Source organism: Hordeum vulgare, chromosome 6H, assembly GCF_904849725.1.
Source record: "Hordeum vulgare subsp. vulgare chromosome 6H, MorexV3_pseudomolecules_assembly, whole genome shotgun sequence".
Lineage (NCBI taxonomy): Eukaryota > Viridiplantae > Streptophyta > Magnoliopsida > Poales > Poaceae > Hordeum > Hordeum vulgare.
This window is the reverse complement of record NC_058523.1, coordinates 337523946-337533185: the sequence shown is the minus strand read 5'-3', so window position 1 is coordinate 337533185 and position 9240 is coordinate 337523946.

Sequence of the window (9240 nt, the reverse complement as noted above, 5' to 3'; positions counted from 1 at the left end):
ATAGTTTGTGCGTAGAACATCTGAGGTATATATACATGCCCCAAAAAAGAGTATATCATTATTAGATATGTCACCATTAAAAATATATTATTATGGATTTGTCTTCAAGGCATATACATGCACTAGTTAAGAATTGAGTCTGTGCGTATAATATATTAGATACGTGTGCATACCCTATATCTTAAGCATATGTAAATTATACAATTTTGGTTATAACTCTAATATTATTTATAGGTATGTCTCAAAACAATATACATATATTAAAAATAGTGTATCGTTTTTTGGTATGTATCACCCTAACTATATTAGTTTTTTTTATATCTACAAAGTATAGATGTATTAAAAAAATAGTATGCGGGTATGATATCTTAGGTTCACGTACACACCTAAAAAATTGTATGGGAGTATTGCCATGCAATGTGCATTCCTAAAACTAAAATAAATCATGTGTGAGCATAAGTACGCAAAAAGAAATCATGTGTGGGTATCATCATAAATCATATTTTCTTAAAAGTAAAACAGTAATTACATTCACATTTATATTATTTGGCCACCTTCATTTTTATAGAAATATCAGGCATTAAAAAGTGTGACCCAGCCTTATTTATAAAAATAAGTAGATACCTTGAAAAGTAATACTTTGAGGAAACGCATAAAAATATCCTAATTATACATACAAACCTTTTGAACGTCATTTCATATTATTTGGCCGTATCTAATATATTAAAAAATCATAGCGTACGTACATACCCTCTTTGTTTGGAAATGGATCATTGTTAGGAAACCAATATTTCCGGAAAGCAATCATTGACCTTTAGCACATCATTCATCATGCACTACCGATATGAGTTGCCATATAATGGGCCTAGGTGCCCCAAACATTTTACGCGCGCGCGCGCGCACACACACACACACACACACATATATATATATATATCGAGATTGACCATCCGTCATCTTGGGTGAAGAATAGTTATTCTTCACCCCACCCTCTATTTTCACATCAATGCATCGTAATTTTGTGTTTCATAATATTTTTCTTATTTCGTATGTAAAAGTAGGCCGTAAAAATAAATAGTCACCATAAAAAATATTTTATGTCACGTAAAATTACAAACATAAAAACATAGTATAAAATATACATAAAATGCGATTTTTTTGGTTTTATGACCTATATATTTAATTTTTTTACATAAAATTTTATGTAATGAATCAATATAAATGTAAATATTGATATTCCAAATGTAACTTATTTATGAAATGGTAGTAAGATTACGTGGATGAAGAATAACTTATTCCGCATCCTGGGTTTTAGAAAAAACTGTTTCCCTTTTTTGAAAACTTGTTCAAATTTTGTTTGCCAATTCTAAAATTATTCATGATTTGAAAATGTTTGGGAAGTTTAAAACATATTCTACATTTTCTCAAAAATATTTTCCGTTTCAAAAAATGTACATAAGTTCAAAAAATGTTCCTGTTTTAAAAAGTGTACATAAGTTTAAAAAATGTTCCATTTCAAAAATTGTTCACAAATTTCAAAAAATGTTCTTTCTTACAATAAAATGTTCCATGTTTGTAAATTTATTTATAGACTAAGGAATAGCTTATGTTTTGCAAATATTTTGTGTATATAAAAAATTGCGCTTCGTTCATGTTTTTTTGAAAATTGTTTTCGGTTTCAAAATTTGTTCTCAAAATTCAAAAAATGTTCGTTCTTTAAAAAAATGTTCGCTCTTTCATTTTTTGGGGGGGTTTTAAAAATTGTTCTCCTTTTCAAAGTTTTGTTCTTAAGATTCAAGAAATGTTCATGTATTTAAAAAATTGTCCACGCTTACAAATTTGTTCATGATTTTTCTAAATTGTTCTTGGTTTCAAAAAAATCTCAAAATGCAAAAAATGTTCGTGCTTTCAAAATTTCAGCTTTCAAATTTGTGTGGGTTTTTTCAAGATTATTCTCCTTTTGAAATTTTTGTTCTCAAGATTCAAAAAATATTCGTACTTTAAAAAATTGTTCAGGCTTCCAAATTTGGTCACGATTTTTAATAATTGTTATTCGAACTCGAAAAATGTTTTTTCTTCAAATAGAGTAAAAGAAAAGGAAAAGGGAAAGAAAAAACAAACAAAAAAAGAAAATAAATTGAGCAGGAAAAAAGAAACAGAAAAAAAAGAAAATATATTGGGCCGGCCCAGTCGGGGCGTCCCCCTGTGCGGCGCAGGACTGCCTGTCGTGTGAGCGGCAGGTAGGAGCTCCCATCGAATCGATCCCTGGTCGCGCGAATAGAATAGCTAGGCATTAGCCAGTCGGGTGCTTATGGTGGGCCGGCCAAGTGACAAACATGTGGGGAGGATTTGCAGGAGGAAAGAAGTGAGGAAAAACGTGCAAGCTGGGAATCGATCCCTGGTCTCGCGAATAGAATAGCTAGGCGTTAGCTAATAGGGTGCTTATGCAGGTGCGATTTTGGTCAGTATTATTTCTATATGACAATGTAGCACGACACGATTTTGCAAAAAGAAAACCAAACATTTCCTTCATTTGTCGGTGGCATAAAGGGACAAATTCATGTGAACTTTAGGGATAATTTCAGTGACGGACGATCAGAAGTTATCCTTGCTTTATTAATACTAGCAAAATATGTCTGTGCGTTGTAACGGAGAGACAAATAAATTATGCGCTAGTCAAATAAGTATGAGTAAATACCGTGACATGTGAACATCTTCTATTTTAACACAGTGCCTCACCATGTTGCCACTGCACACTACACTTTTCATTCTATTGTAAAGTAAATGTTTAAAAAATTACAAAAATCTCATCAACCACGAACAACTCCCAACACCTAGACATATAAAAACTTTCAAAAAATAATCGAATCCTAGACATATTTTTTTTGAATCGGCGAACAGTTTTTCGAATCGACAAACATTGTTTACAAAAAAAAAAAAAATGACAAACAGTTTGAAATGCATGAACAATTTTCGAATTCATGAACATTTCTTTACTCACCAACATATTTTGAATTGATCAGCTTTTTTCTAAAAAAATCTGAACAAATTATAAAAAATTATGTTTTTAAATTTATGTGAAATTTCATGGACATTTGTTTTCAGATTCGTTAATATGTTTTGAATAAACTATCATTTTTTCAAAATCATGACCATGGTTTTATTTCCTGGCCATTTTTCAAAATTAGGAATATTTTTTATAATTGGTGAACAATTTTGCAAAATTATCAACAATTTTTAATCCACAAAAAATGATTTCCTTAACATTTTTGAATTCACATACATTTTATGATTTCTCGATCATGTTTTTGAAAACTCGCAACTTTTAAAATTTTAAAATCCTAAATTGTTTGAAAGAACGAAAGAAAACAGAATGAGAAAAGAAAAGACAAAAAAATGAAATGAAAAAATAGGGGAGTAAAGCCCCACACATGGGTCGGCCGAGTAACAAATCTGTGGGGAGGATTTGTGGGAGAAAAGAAGAGAGGCTGGGAATAGATCCCTGGTTTTTTGAATAGAATAGGTAGGCGTTAGCCACTCGGGTCCTAATGCAGATGCGGTTTTGATCAGTAATGTTTATATATAACAATGTAGCACGACACGATTTTGAAAAAGAAAATGAAACTTTTTCTTCACTAGCATAGGGGATAAATTCATGCGAACTTTAGGAGTAATTTCAATGACGGACGACCAGAAGTTATCTTTATTAATAGGTATAGATATAGATATAAACTAGATCCTGAGTGGCGCTCGTTTCCGCGCTCGTCTATTTTGATGATAGGATGACATGAATTCTATAAATAAAGGAGACAAAAGATAAATATTTTTTAAATAAAATCTATTGAAAAGATAAAATAGTATGAAAAGGTTGATTTAGAGGTTCCTTCTATTTTTTAAATGTGGCATACTGAATTGAAGTAATAACCAAAAAAAAGGAAACAAATATTGAGCTAGGACATATGTAATGTACATGTCACAATGTGATGCTATAAGGTGGTAGTTAAGCAAGGAAAAAGTAATGACTGCTTTCACGTTTTCAATTTTCAGTAAAACTAAGTTAGAACAATCTTATAGAATTCCGATAGTTTGTGCATTGTTATCAGCGAGGGTCTTGATTCATGAGCTTAGGTACATTTGTAGCTTGTGGTTACTTACAGATGAATAGATCAATAAATAAATTGACAAATAGGCTCTAATTTAACTTATACTCGTGAATCACTACATGAACATACTCAAAAATACATCATAGTTATTAGCTTTGATTAAAAATCAACCGCTAGACTTCACCCAGTGGATAATGGTATCAGCTTGAACAAAACTATGTTGAAAAACACGAGAGTTGAAAATTCAAGAAATGATGAAACATCGATGTACAGATTAACTAAACCGAAGCTGCTGATGGAAATTATGCCTTTTGTAAGTGGCATACTACACACTTCATGACATCCATGTGTGCATCTCGTATGAATGCTCACCATATTAATTTCCATGTTGAATTACGAATGTTTCATCTTTGGTTTCGGATGTCATCTTAGAGTGATTTATGCTCTTCTGATATGTCTTGCAACAATTCTTGAGAAGATGTGTACATCGTGTCAACTAAAATAATTTGTAACAAGCCAAAAGATAAACACCTTATTAAATAAAGCACACAACTTACATGTAATTAAACAACAAGAAGTTACAGATATAAATTAGCCAATATGTGCAAGAATCCATGCAATATCTTGGAAGTAATTTGTGCTGACACGAGAAAAGAGCAACATTGCATGACCTCTGAGTGGATAAAAAACCATACTATCTTCCTTACGGCCCTGCTTGGATTGGTATCAAGTTCAACGCCTACAAGGTTACGTGATACCCTACTTTTGCAGATGAATGTTTTTTTTAACTTTTAAAATCTTATAGTACTACCCAGTAATAAGTCTGTTGTTCATACCAACCTAAACAATTGATATCTTATCACAATTAATACCGAGTCGGAACTGGCTAAAGAAACTAAAAAAAACAAAATCAGTGCATCCTTGCTGAACATAGTTGGATCAGAAGTCGAGTTATGGAAAACAACAGTTTCATTTATAGTTAGCATATTTATTGCAATACCCAGCATCATCTCCAGCATGTCAATGTTTGTATATAGATAAATTTCAAATAAACAAGATAGAAGCAAACTCTGCAAGAACTTCGAGATTCCCAGTTAGTACCATCATCCAAATATAGAAATTTAACAGCTTTCAGTAACTCATCATCTCCAAAATAATACTTGTAGAAAGAACAAATGTTATTCACTCTTTGCACCCAAGAAGATGCGTCCTCGTGAAGATTTGTACCTAGTTATCCCAATTATAAACCCTCATTGACCTGGCCTATATGAAAACAAAATAAAAAATAGGGGAAGATGTATGGTGATTGAGATGGAGTTGAGAAGCGAAAAAAAACATTCGAAGAACAAACTCAGTTTCACACCTACATTTTTTCCCGTGGCACTGCTGATCTCCTCTCTACCATGCTATAATAAGCAGACACTACTGAGTAGGTGCTAGTTCTTGAACCATTTGATGTAAATTTCAGATCTTCTTGGTATACTTTGATAGCTTCAACTCTGTGGATATTCCTTATCAATTGTTGGTCACAAGATGGCAAAAAAAACCTATACCACATTTTGAAGCTTGTATGTAGATTAATATCTACAAAATTTAGACGGGAAATGGAAAACCGAATAAATAATAGATAATATAGCACGCGGGTATAATTGAGAAGGCAAACTACTGGCTCACAAATATATCAAAAGAGATTTGTTGCCTCAAAAACTTTTAGCTCTTTATTCAGATGCTACGGATGTTTCTTAGTGACAAGACTAAAGTTGCCAATTTATGTTTCTAATCATGCACACAGCTACAAACATCAAGAATGCATAGCTAATAGTCACAAGTCATGGCTCCCCAGATTAAAAGAACCATATTACGTGATCGGATCTTGCGTTATTATTGTCAAGAATGTGTTTTTCTCTAAAATCGAGCACATTGTTTTGTCTCACTCAAAGGAAACAACATATTGTGTGGGTTAAATAGATAGAATTATTCTTGATATACACAACCTGTTTTAGCACTATGTGACTTACCTAGAGCACCTTGGAGAGACAACCCAGTAGGAGGTCCCAATCCCATGTTTGGTGTGTGGTGGGAATTAGTAAAGGGAATTTGAAAGAAAATAACTTCCCATGTGAATTAAGAGGGAGAGGCTGGGAAGAGATATGTGGGAATTGACCTTCTTAATTCCCTTTCCCCATCCTACCTCAATACCCTTGCCCCCAACCGAACAATGGATCATATGTCACTTATCCCTTAAATTCCCATTCCCTGCATCTAATATCCCCGAACCAAACATGCTTAGGGTTTGTGAGACACTTTACCGGCTGGACAACAACTGCTCGGGCGTGGCCTTTCTCAAGCAATGCTCGTGGCAGAGTTAGCTAGTTGGCCCGGGAGAAAAGCCCACACAACGAGAGGGCTCCGTTTTTTCTTCTGGAGCAGCAGCCCCTTAGGACAGCAAATCTAAGGGTCACAAACATGTAGATCAAAAAATAGACGACTGAAAACTCAAATCGCTGTGAGACCATGATTAGGTGCGACTATATATTGTCCTAAAATAAAAACTCAAATCGTTGTGAGGGCAAGGATTAGGTGCGACTATATTGTCCTAAACTAGATCATTATTGACGCGCGTTGTTGCGTCCGTTTATTTTTTCAATAAAGTAATAGTAATTTTAAAAATAGATAGACATGGAAGAATTGGATTCCTATTTTGAGGAAAGAACTTATGAACCTACACCAATATTTATTATTTTATATATCTATCATCTTGTATATTTTCCGGGTCATGTTGACCATCCTCTTAGTTCCATGTCTATCAAAAAATTTCTAGCATCTCATATGTTGGATAATAAATTTACAACATAGGCATTTCATGACCATGAATGTGCCAAGAAGTGGCGGTGCAAGGAAAGTGGAAACAAATGGCATTTCATGAAACTGATCACTATACTAATCTTGCCAAAGCTTCTCAGCAAAAACACATCGAAATAATAGTGGTGTGACATACTTGCAAAGGCCTATTTTCTCTTAGTTACATGTATAAATGACATCGGCAATACAATTAAAGGATGGAGTATCTGGATTAATGTGGAAAGTTGCAATGCTCTTCCTGGATGGGTGAGCTCCTCAACCTTTGGTGTACTCCCAATGCTTGCGCCATGTATATTTGTACAAGAAAAAAGATCAGTGGAAATACTACATATACAGAACAAAAATACAACCATGACCTTTTTGTTTAGACCAACACAAACGAACATTACGTATAAAGAACGGTCCAAGACGCAACAAATACTATTTGGTGAGCCATTTGGCCCCACTTGTTTATGTACATACATTACAAACTTATAACTATATAAAAACTATACAAAGATGAGCGCGTGTTATTCTTATCTAGGAAGAAGTTACAGAATCAATGTTAGGTTTAGTTGGTTCAATGCATGTATAGAAATCACCAACACTTACGGTCGCAGCAGCATTAGTCTCCATCAAATCTAATGAACAAAAACATGAACATATGTGAGGACTAAACTGATTAAATTGAATATGTGCCATAAAGAGAAATATTATTACAAATTTGTACACAACTAGATAACCGATGTAGATGTTTAGAATAAGACAATCGTATATAATAGGAGGATCCATTTGGCAAAAAAACATAAAATGTAAGAGCTATTTATTTTAAAATATAATGCAAGGAAAAGATAATTCTAGAAATGAAAGGACCATACAATTTGAACTACTCATCTAAATACCTTAAGAATCAAGGAATTCTTTATTGCAAATACCAACGTAAGAAGAAATAAATGGCGCCTAAAATTATTTATTCCAAATTATAATGCTAATAATTTGCCATATAATTATTGCACTGCAAGATGAAGCGGAAAGTAGAGTAATCATGGTCATTCCACCTTTGTCTATCAATGTTGAACTCTAAACACACAAAGTCCTTTCTAAATCATTTAGCAAACTCTTATTTCAATTTTATAAGCCATTTTTCAAGTGTATCAAGAAGTCCTTTATTGCAAGGAAACAGGGCACCGTATTCAGGCGGGCATTCTTGCCGGCCATACGAAGCATTTCTCTTCCAACACTTTTTTAGTGTGACCGAGTAGTCTGGACAAAAAATGGCAAAATTGACAGAAATATGTGTCACAAAGGATACACACTTTACCTATATATTGTAACCCATAAGCGTAACATGTCTGTAATTTAAAATGTATGGCAACCATATTCTCCTATTTAGAGAAACCAAACAACAAACTGAGTTCGTACTTCGTACATATAGACACTACCATAATAACAACAAAGGAATAACACATGAGAAGTCGCGCGACAAGGCACTTATTCCTCGAGAACATAATAGATATTTATTCAAAGCTGAGATGATACACTGGAAAGAACGTCCGCAAGGGGAACACCAAATTAAAAGAGCATTCAACTTTTTGTAACAAAAACAATATAGAGCTCGATATACATTTGCATGTACAATTGTTTTACCTGATAGAACATCAGCAACTTGGCATCCCTATCCTATTTTGCTCGGTTCAGTGATAGCCTGTTCGACATAAGTGCTGAAAGCTGTGCGATTTTGTGCTGAAGTGTGTGTTTCCTGTTGCTTGAGAGAGCCCAACCACATGAATACATGAGCAACGAAATAACATTTCTTACAAAACCGGATAACCTGCAATCCCTGCTAAAGTGTAACGACTAAAATCATGATCATAGTAAGATGATATTTTTCTAAAATGGGGATTCAATCTCCGAGCACCTCCTTCAGAAGGAAGCATTTTGCAAAAAATTGTCTCAAAGTCCATACACTTAGCTCTAAAGAGACTACTCATAGTAGCAACCCCATGGCACCAATCAAACCTATTTTTTTATCCATGAAGATAAATTTTGCTCCATGGAGGATCATATCGAAGGGTAACATAATCTGCAGAGTCGTATAGACACATGTTGGTCCAGCGATGACCCTCTCAGATAATGTTCTGTCGCACTAAAAATGCGATAGGGCAAATTCTTTTTATTGAATTGAACCACACCGAGGCCTGCAAAACAAGGACTAGCTAAAAGAGAGATGCACATATGTAGGACGCAGAGATCACGATAATAAACCAGGCCTGTATATGGTGATGTGAGCTATATA